The following is a 10,986-nucleotide window of genomic DNA, read 5'->3' as shown; positions in this document are numbered from 1 at the left end:
ATGATCATTAATCATTAATGCTTTGCACAGTGCTCCATAAATTCTACATATTTTACTTTGTCTTCATTCCTTATAATAATTGTTAGTGAAGGTGTGCTATTAAGTAAAACAGCAACTACCCTGAACTTTGATTCAGATATGACAGGTGGCTGGTCCCATAAATCACTTTGTGATATTTTAAATCTAATTTCTTCATCTTCCAGTTTCAGGTCAACATAATTTCTACAATGAATTCTTCAGAGTCAAAGAAAACATTTTAAAGAACTTTACTCTTTTCCTATGCAAAGTTGGTCTTATGAAAATGACTTTGCTCTTATCATATAACTTGCATGCTGGATTTTATCACGTGGTGTTTTGGCATCTATATGAAATTTAAAGGAAATTATTTCATTCACCATGAAATGTCTCTGCATACATCTCATATAAGAGGCTCCCTAGAATTAAAATACACCTGTGAAAAGAATAATTGCTCCTTCCAACACCCTAATCATTCATAATATCAGGTCACTGAATGTTTAGAAACCAAGTTGTAACTAGCTTGCAATCCTATGATCTTTGGCATGGCTGACAACAGGCCTTTTAACTACACATCCTACAATAAACAAGAAAGCAGGCCTCATATGTTCCCTAAAACTTTATTATTGTGCTAACCTTTCAACAAGAAATGGCATTTTGGAAATGCCACATGCATTTTAACTCTTGTTCCAGTTACTGATGGCAAGAATGACCTACCAACAAAGATAGAGGATCAAGAATCTCATCATTACTCACATACTAACCACAGTCATTCGAGGTCATTACAACCCCATTTTTCACTCAGGAAAATGCCATTTTATTTGTCATATTGCTTTAAGAAATATTACTTTATATTACTACCAGAGAACTGGAGTGTCCTGGGAGAGTTTAAGTTATAAAGTCCTATACGGACTTTATTTCCAGTATCTTCCTGTATCTCTTTTGTTAAATTTTCTCTTTTCAGGTTGATCAACAGGAATTGCTCTAAATGTCCAAGCCCAGATTCACATACGAGTGAAGGAAGAATGGAGAATTTTTTTTTCTCCTCAAATATATCTTCGAAATATCTGCAGAGATTCTAAAAAGAGGGGAAATCTTCTTGTCTATTCTAGTCTGAAGAACAATCTACAGGCAAGAAAATCTACTCCCCTGGACCATGCAGATTGGTAAGGATGTAATTAGCATAATAAATAGGTTCAAAAGACTCTTGCTGAATCATTCAAATTAGCCAAATCAACTCTGACCACTAAACCGGATGATAGTTGAAGCTTCCAATGTGGTCAGCATTCGGAACTGCCAAGGGTTCAAGTCCAAGGGCCCCGTTTTAATAAATACTCTAGCAAATGCATTTATGTTTTATTCATCAAACACCAATTGAGATGTAAATATTTATGTCAACCATGACCATAGGTTGTAGGAACAACAGTGAACGAGACACCAAGTCATTGCCAAGTCAGTTCCCATTCCTGATGGGGCATAGAGATCAATAAAGGAGAGCAAGGGGCTTTGGGGTGTTTCGTGTTAGAGGATGTTGTCATTTTACACATGGTGGTCACAGATGTCCTCTGGGATAAAATGACACTTCAGTAAAGACCCAAAGGAAGGGAGACAGTTAGCCATGCGAATGATGAATTCAGAGCAGACATCTCTCTTGCCTCCTTACTTGTCTTTAAAAGCAAAGTTTCTGTCACTTTTGTTTATATTATTTTGATATGGAAAATAGAGGATAAGCTAAAATAATAATTATTTTTCTTCTACTGCATCCATTTTTAACTTTCAGAAGCTAATTGCCTATTTCCATCTTCTCACTTCTGCTAAGTCACCTTATGATTCATCACACACAGAAAACGTCAACGACAATCTCAGTCTTTGAGAGGACAGGCCATTAGGATCAACTCAGCGGCTGTGTGCTGTGCTCCAGTGAAAAGCTGGATGAGAAATGCATGAGAGGGACATGAGAACTTACTGCATTTTCTTCATGCTTTTCTTGAAGCCTCTTGCCATAGATGATCCATTTAGTTGAATCTCCACACTACACATGCATCATAGAACCAGGGATGACAGCCAGCAACCCTTCTAGGGGCCAGGACAACTTTTCATTTCTTTTAAAATGAGAAGAAAAAAATGAAATTTCAGTTTTTTCAAGAGTCTTCATTTGGACACTTAGTTCTGATTTCGTGGTCCTCTTCCTTTCTAATGCAAGCATTTAGGATACAGCCATCTTTCCAGTTACAATTTTAACTGCATCCCATGAGTTCTGTTCTGTAACACTGGTGCTGTCATTCACTTCCAGATATCTTTAGATTTTCATAATGGACTCTGCTTTGACCCTTGAGATACTTAAAATTGTGTTTTAAAATTTTAAATTGTGGATAAGGATTAATATTTTATATGGCTTTCTAATTTGATTGCACTGTGGTATGACTACACTGAGGAAACATGGTATGTTTGATATTCGTTTTTGGCATTTATTAAAATTTGCTCTAGTGTCACTATTTAGGAAATTGTTTAATGTGTCATGAACATTCAAGAATTCTTTACATGTTGGGAACAAGGATGTGTATCCATTATATCAAGCTTTCAAATTTTAATCTCCTATATCCTGTCTAATATTTTTGTTTATACTATGCATTACTGAGCACAGCATGTCAAATCCCTCATCATGACTGTAGATCTGTCCATTTCCAAATGTAATTTAAAATGTTTGCATCATATAGATCCAAGTGGTAACATGGGGGAACACAGGTTTAGAATTCTAGTATCTTACTAGAAATTTTTCTTTTTTTCTCTTTGTATAGTGATTGTCTCTATCCTAAATTTTGTTTTATCATTAAAGTCTGTGTGGTCTGGCATTAACGCTGCCAGTCACTCCAGCTTTCTTTTGGTTTATATTTTCCTGAAATACTGTTCTCAGTTTCAACTCAACTTTTTTCTATTCCATATTTTAGGATTAATTCTCACAAACAGCAGTCATAGTTAACTCAAAACAAAACTATTATTCACTGGTTTTTCTGTGCCAAGTACAGTTCTAGGCAAAGGGAGAACAGAAGTGAACTAAACAAAGTCCCTGCAATCAAGGAGTTTACAGTCTGCAGGGGGCAGTCAGAGGGCAGGGGAGGAAGAAAGACAATAACTAACAAGGTAATACAAGAGGTATGAAGAAAAACAAATTAGAGTAAGAGGGTATGGGGGAGTGGGAGGGAGTACTGTTTTGTGGAGGGTAGTCAGTGAAGAATTTGCAGATATAGTGGTATTTGAGAAGCCAGGGAAATCAGGGAGCAAGCCAGGGAAATACCTAGGAAAACAGATCCCAGGCTTATAGAAGAACTGGGGAACAAGCCCAGTCAAAGCAGGCTTGGGCACACTTGGAGATAGCAGGCGGCCAATCCCACTTCTGTAAGTAGAGTGAAGAGTCACAGGGAGAGCACAGGAGAGGAGGTCAGTCTGGGGTGGACCAGTGAGATGGAGGGATAGCGCCCAAAAGGGCCTGAGGTGACAATAAGGATGCTGGACTTTCCTCTGACTAAAATGGAGTGCACGAGTGACCAGATCTGATTTCCACTGAAGAACAGATTATGACAATATTCCAGGTGAGAAACTTATATGGATGGCAGAGCAAGGGTGGGCAGCACTGAAAGCAGGGAACCATGGTCAGATTCTAAATGTATCTCGAAGGCAGAACCAAGATGATTTGCTGTTGGGTTGGATGTAAGATGTGATGGAAAGGGCACATCAAGGATGATTCCAAGTTGATGAGAAGAATTGAATAGCCATTTTCCGAGATGCAAGACTACAGGAGGAGCAAGTTTAAGAAGAAAACCCAGAGTACAATTTGGAAATCTTGTTGGGTTGACAGGAGGCTTAAAAACCAACACCTCAATTCCAATTTTGGGTTTGAAACCAAAGGCTTCTAGGGTCAAGCAGAGAGATCAACCATCACCTTTCCTACTAAAGATGTTTGGAGAATATGGCTTTGTTGTGAAAGTCAGTTGGGCGGGTTCTCTCTCTCTCTCTCTCTCTCTCTCTCTCTCTCTCTCTCTCTGTATGTGTGTGTGTGTGTTTCTCTGTCTCTCTACCTCCACCTTCCAGTCCAGACCTTAGAAGAGCACACCCAAGGAAAAGTTGAAATCTAAGGGAAGACATACTTCCCCAGTATTTCTGCCTCATACAGATCCAAGACAGAGAGAGAAGAAAAAAGTGGATTTCCAGGCTTTGCAACATTTCATTAGATTAGTTAGACTCACTCAAGAACTCCTGAGCCATTGGTTATGGGAAGAAGCCATAAGCACTAGGGCCAAAGGCTAGAAACACTACTGTAGTAGGCCTCTTGACATGGACACATGAAGAACCGGGAAATAAGTTTTGTTTCCTAAGTTTGAAATGACCATCACACACTCAAGTGCAACATATTTACAGATTTTGTTTAACCAATCTGATTCTCTCTTTTAAAAATAGTGAGTTTGTTTACATAGATCATAATTATTGAAATTTTAATTTCTAAAATATTTTGTTATTTCTGTTTATTATGCTTTTATCTGCCCCTTTCATTTTCTCTTCTCTATATTACATTGGCCAAGTTCTCTTTATTTCTTTTTTTAACCTCCAATGATCTGGAAGTTTTATTTTTTAGTGTTACATTTAACAACCCACACACCTCACTAACAAATATCTCTGATCATCAGAGAAATGCAAATCAAAACCACAATGAGATGCTATCTCACACCAGTGAGAATGACTATTATTAAAAAGTCAAAAAATAACAGATGCTGGCAAGGTTGAGGAGAAAAAGGAATGCTTTTACACTGTTGGTGGGAGTGTAAATTAGTTCAACCGTTGTGGAAGACAGTGTGGCAGTTCCTCAAAGATCTAGAAGCAGAAATACCATTTGACCCAGCAATCTCATTACTGGGCATACACCGAAAGAAATATAAATCATTCTATTATAAAGATATATGCACGTATATGTTCATTGCAGCACTATTCACAATGGCTATCAATCTAAATGCCCATCAGTGATAGACTGGATAAAGAAAATGTGGTACATGTACAACATGGAATACTATGCAGCCATAAAACAAAATGAGATCATGTCCTTTGCAGGGACATGGATGGAGTCAGAAGCCATTATCCTCAGCAAACTATTGCAGGAACAGAAAACCAAACACCGTGTGTTCTTACTTATAAGTGGGAGCTGATTGATAAGAACACGTGGACACATAGTGGGGAAAAACACACACTGGGGCCTTTTGGTGGGGGTTATGGGGAGAGAGAGAATCAGAAAGAATAGCTAGTGGATGCTGGGCTTAACACCTAGGTGATGGGATGATCTATGCAGCAAAACACCATGGCACATATTTACCTATGTAACAAACCTGTACATCCTGCACATGTACCCCTGAACTTAAAATAAAAGCTGAAGAAAAAAAAGAAAACAAAATCTAATCAGTAGTTCAATTCTAGTCAGAATGGCTGCAAGAAACTTTTAACTTTGATTATCTGTTTCTGATCTTATATATTATTACGGCCAGCAATTTACCTCTATCTTTTCCCCATAATCTGGATCTGTTATTCTTATTTTTGTTGTTCTGTGTATTTATTGTTTGGTTAGATTTCCCATATACTTGTCTTTTCCCCGCACCTCACCATTGGTTTTTGCAGCTCACTTAACTTCCTTCTTCCTGCAATATATTCTTCAGAAGATTTTTTTTTAAGTCTGCCTGAAAATATCTTTATTTTTCCTTTGTTCTTGAATGATAGGCTAGCTATGCAGCATGACAGTTATTTTCTCTCAATACCTTGACAATTCTAGTGCTTTTAGTTTTTATTTTTGCTATTGAGAAGTGAACTGTCAATCTAGTTGACAATTAATCTGTTTTTGCTTTTTTTTTTTTTTTTTTTTTTTTTTCTGAGACAAGGTCTCTCTCTATTGCTCAGGCTGGAGTGCAATTGTGTGATCTCGGCTCACTATAGCCTCCACCTCTTGGGTTCCAGCGATACGCCCGCCTCAGCCTCTCAGGTAGCTGGGATTACAAATACATGCCACCATGCTTGCCTAATTTTTATAGTTTTAGTAGAGACCAGGTTTCACCATTTTGGCCAGGCTGGTCTCAAACTCCTGACCTCAGGTGATCCACTCGCCTCAGCCTCACAAAGTGTTAGGATTACAGTCCTGAGCCACTGTGCCGGCCTCATCTGTTATTTTCTCTGCTTTTTAAGATTTGGGGGGTTTATTTGTTCTAATCTTCAATTTCACTCTGATATATCAAAGAATACTTTCACTTTTATTCACTCTGCTTGATAGTCTCTGGATTTTCTAATGTACACATTCATATCTCTCATTAATTCTGGAAAACTATTAGCCATATTTTTTCCAAGCATCATTTCTTCTCCCACTCTTCCTATCTTCTCTTTCTCCTCTCTCCTTTTGACATATGTTGGAGCACCTTGTTCCTTTCCTCCAGGCCTATTCATCTGTTTCTTATTTCTTATCGTTTTATCACACTTTGCCACATTTTGCATTCCTTCAAACCAATCTTCCAGTTCACGAATTGTCTCCCTAATTGACCTTAAATACTAATGAGTCCTAAAATTATGTGTCAGACAATTGTCACCGAAGTCAGACATTGCCTCTGAACTTGAATCCCCCATAACCAACAACTAACCTGACATCTCCACTTGGATGTGTAATTAGCATATCAAGCTTTCATGTCCAGAAATAAACTCTTGAACTGCCCTATACACCCTGGCCCCTCCCACATCTTTCTTCTCTCATTGAATGGCAACTCCAACTTTCTAATTGCTCAGGCCAAAAATCCGGAGTGGTTGTACCTTTAAGTCTTAATCCATCTTGAGTTAATTTTTGTATAATAGTGAGAAATAGGAGTCCAGTTTCATTCTTCTGCACATAGCCAGCCAGTTACCCCAGCACCTAGAAAACCCCATAGTCAACTTTGTCAAAGATCAGATGGTTGTAGATGTGCAGCTTTATTTCTGGGTTCTCCATCCTGTTCCATTGGTCTATGTGCCTGTTTTGTGCCAGTGCAATGCTGTTTTGATTACAGTAGCCTTGTAGCATAGTTTAAACTTGGGTAGTGTGATACCTCCAGCTTTGTTCTTTTTGCTTAGAATTGCTTTGTCTATTTGGGCTCTTTCTTGGTGACATATGAATTATAGAATAGTTTTTTCTAATTCTGTGAAAAATGACATTACTAGTTTGATAGGAATAGTGTTAAATCTTTAGATTGCTTTGGGAAGTATGGCCATTTAATGATGATTCTTCCAATCTATGAGCATGAGACATTTTCTATTTGTTTGCATCATCTATGATTTATTTCAGCAGAATTTTGTAGTTCTCCTTGTGGAGATCGCTTACATCCTTGGTTAGATGTATTTCCAGGTTTGTGTGTATGTGTGTTTGTGGCTATTATAAATGGGATTGCATTCCTAATTTGGGTCTCAGGTTGAACGTTATTGGGGTGTAGAAATGCTATTGATTTTTGTACATTTATTTTTGTATCCTGGGTCTTTACTGAAGTTGGGTCTGTTCCAGGTTTTATCTTCCTTAGACTTGGGAGGTTGTATGTTTTCAGGAATTTGTCCATTTCCTCTGGATTTTCTAGTTTGTTAGAGGTGTTCATAATAATCTGAGAATCTTTTATATTTCTGTAGGATCAGTTGTAATTTAACCTTTGTTGTTTCTGATTGTGCTTATTTGGATCTCCTCCCTTTTTTCCTTTGTAAATCTAGATAGCAATCTATCAATTTTATTTATCCTTTCAAAAAAGCCAGATTTGGTTTTTGTTGATTCTTTATATTGATTTTTGTGTCTCAATTTTGGTCAGTTCTGCCCTGATTTTAGTTTTTCTTTTCTTCTGCTAGCTTTGCAGTTAGTTTTTTCTTGTTTTTCTAGTTCCTTCAGGTGCAATGTTACATTGTTAATTTGAGATCTTTCTAACTTCTTGATGTAGGTGTTTATTGCTATAAACTTCCCTCTTAACACTGCTTTAGCTGCATCCCAGAGATTTTGGTATGTTGTGTCTCTGTTTTCATTTATTTCAAAGAGTTCTTAAATTTCTGCCTTAATTTAACTGTTTACCCAAAAGTCATTCAAGAGCAAGTTGTTTAATTTCTATGTAATTGTGTAGTTTTAAGAGATCTTCTTGGTACATATTTTTGTTTGTTTGTTTTGTTTTGTTTTTGTTTTTGTTTTGAGATGGAGTCTCACTCTGCTGCCCAGGCTGGAGTGCAGTGGCGCGATCTCGGCTCACTGCAAGCTCCGCCTCCCGGGTTCCCGCCATTCTCCTGCCTCAGCCTCCTGAGTAGCTGGGACTACAGGCGTTGCCACCACGCCCGGCTAATTTTTTTGTACTTTTAGTAGAGACAGGGTGTCGCCGTGTTAGCCAGTATGGTCTCCATCTCCTGACCTCGTGATCTGTCTCCCTCGGCCTCCCAAAGTGCTGGGATTACAGGTGTGAGCCACTGCGCCCAGTCTTATTTGTATTTTTATTCCACCGTGGTCTGAATGTATGGTTGATATGATTTTAATTTTTGAATTTATTGAGACTTGCTTTACGACTGAGCATGTGGTCAATCTTAGAGTATGTTCCATGTGCAGATAAGGATAATATGTATTCTGTGGTTGATGGATTGAGTGTTCCATAGATGTCTCTTAGATTCAATTCGTCAAGTGTCAAATTTAAGTCCAGAATTTATTTGTTAGTTGTTTGCCTCAATGTTCTAACACTGTCAGAGGGTTTCAAGTCCCTCACTATTATTGTGTGGCTAAGTCTTTTCATAGATCTAGAAATACTTGTTTTATGAACTTGGGTGCTCCAATGTTGGGTGTGTATATATTTAGGATACTTATGTCATCTTGTTAGATTGAACCCTTTATCATTATGTAGTGCCATTATTTGTCCCTTTTTAACTGTTGTTAAAGTCTATTTTATCTGATATAAGAATAACAACCCCTGCTCTTTTTTGTTTTCTGTTTGCATGATAGATCTTTCTCCAGCCTTGAGTCTGTGAGTGTTGTTATGTGTGAGATGGGTTTCTTGAATACAACAGATGAATGGGTGGTGGTGGTGGTGGTGTTTTTTTAATACAACTTGCCACTCTGTGCATTTTAAGTGGGGCATTAAGACCATTTACATTCAAGGTTAATATTGATATGTGAGGCTTTGATCTTATCATGAAGTTACCAGCTGGTTGTTTTGTAGTTTCTTTTGTATGTTGCTTCAAAGGGTCTGTGGATTATGTAGTTAGGTTTGATTTTTGTGGTAGCAGGTGTTGCTCCTTCATTTCCATGTTTAGAATTGCCTTAAGGATCTCTTGCAAGGCTGATCTAATGGTAGTAAATTCTGTTAGTGATTGTTTTTCTGAGAAAGATTTTATTTCTCTTTTGCTTATGAAGCTTAATTTGGTTGCGTATGAAATTCTTGTTTGGAGTTTCTTTCTTTTTTTTTTTTTTAAAGATGCTGAAAATAGGTCCTCAGTCTCTTCTGGCTTATAGGGTTTCTGCTGAGCTCAAAGTCTGCTGTTAGCCTAATGGGGTTCCCTTTGTACATAATCTGACCTTTTTCTCTAGCTGCCTTTAAGACTTTTTCCTTAGCATTGACTTTAGACAATCTGGTGACTATATTCCTCGGTGATGTTCAGATTTTTATAGCATCTGGCAGGTGTATTTGGAGGTGTATTTCTAGCCAAAGAAATTCAAGAATACTCTTCTGGCCTTATACCTCCACCTCCACCGTCTTTTCCAGGGTTGTTGCTAATTCTTTCACATAATACCAGTTCTTTAGGCTTTAAGAAAAGCCAGTCAGCATCTGCTCTGTCTTCTCTCTTCCTTGGTACTGTCACCACCCATAGAGGCCACCCCCAGAGATGTTGGTATTTTCACTGAAGCGGTACATTAACATTCCTTTTCAACTTCACCATGCATTCCCAGAAATTTGCTTTCTCTGGATCACCATGCATTCCCAGAAATTTGCTTTCTCTGGATCAAAGTGAGGAGAGATTCTGGGGTTTTCTTATTATTATATTACATTTATGTTTTAAACAGTATTTATTCCACAATTAACTTCTTTAAAAAACCAAGTAATTAATTCGAAGCCAAGAATAACCAAGTAATTAATTCTTAGATTCTTTACTTACTCCTAAAGTTATTACGGAATGGCATACAAGACCTGAGGAAACCTGGAAAATTATCAGTTTGTCTTTAAATTATCTTCGTCAGACGTGCAGAAAATATATGGGAACTGAATAAAGAAAGAGCTGAGAGCTGGATAAAGAAATAGTTGAGAATAGCAGAGGGACTAAGAAAGGTTCTTCAAGCTTGGCCTTTTTTTTTTTTTTTTTTTACGAGACAGAGTCCCCTATGTTGCCCAAAGCTTAGCACTATTGACTTTTGTGCTGGTTAATTCTGTATTGCAGATGTTTAGCAGTATCCCTGGCCTCTACCTAAGAGATGCCAGTAGCACCCACACACACCAGCTGTGATGACCAAATGTATCTCCAGATGTGGCCAAATGCCCCCTGGGAAGGGTAAGAGTTGATCATCCCATTGAGAATCACTGGCCTAGAGGTTCAAAATCCATTTTCACCACTTACAATCTGAATGATGTTATCCAATATCCATTCTTTCTATCCTTACTAATAGAACCCCAAATTTGATCAGGTTTGCTATGTGCCCAGCTAAAAAAGTTAACATAGTTCTGCCTATTGAGACCTAAGCTGAAGTTTTCTGGAAGGCTTTTGTTGATCTGATCTAGGCGACACTCCTTTTCCTTTCACCCTCCCCTTTCTCTTTGCCTGAAATGCCAGCACAGTGAATGGAGCAGCAGCAGTCACGATGTGCCCATGAAGACCAAGTCATGCACTGAAGATGAGAATGTAGGAAGGTGGAAGGAAGCTAATACAAAGGCCAGCAAATCCAGCTTGCCTGTTTTTATACAGCCTATAAAAAGAATAGCT

At 38.0% G+C, this 10,986-nt stretch overlaps 1 long non-coding RNA gene across 2 annotated transcripts in view; it reads right to left on the bottom strand.

Annotated features, from left to right (window-relative positions):
- Positions 1-616: 616 nt before the first annotated feature.
- LOC123569846 (uncharacterized) overlaps positions 617-10,986 on the bottom strand; it is a 291,198-nt gene continuing 280,828 nt past the window's right edge. For both annotated transcript variants that reach the window (XR_006693670.3, XR_010582471.2), the window contains one exon: positions 617-2,117. This is a non-coding gene — a long non-coding RNA (uncharacterized lncRNA). The remainder of the gene's footprint in view (positions 2,118-10,986) is intronic.

This window comes from Macaca fascicularis, chromosome 17, assembly GCF_037993035.2.
Source record: "Macaca fascicularis isolate 582-1 chromosome 17, T2T-MFA8v1.1".
In the NCBI taxonomy this organism is placed as follows: Eukaryota; Metazoa; Chordata; class Mammalia; order Primates; family Cercopithecidae; genus Macaca; species Macaca fascicularis.
Note: the sequence above shows the minus strand (reverse complement) of the source record. Positions and strands in the feature narration are given on the sequence as shown.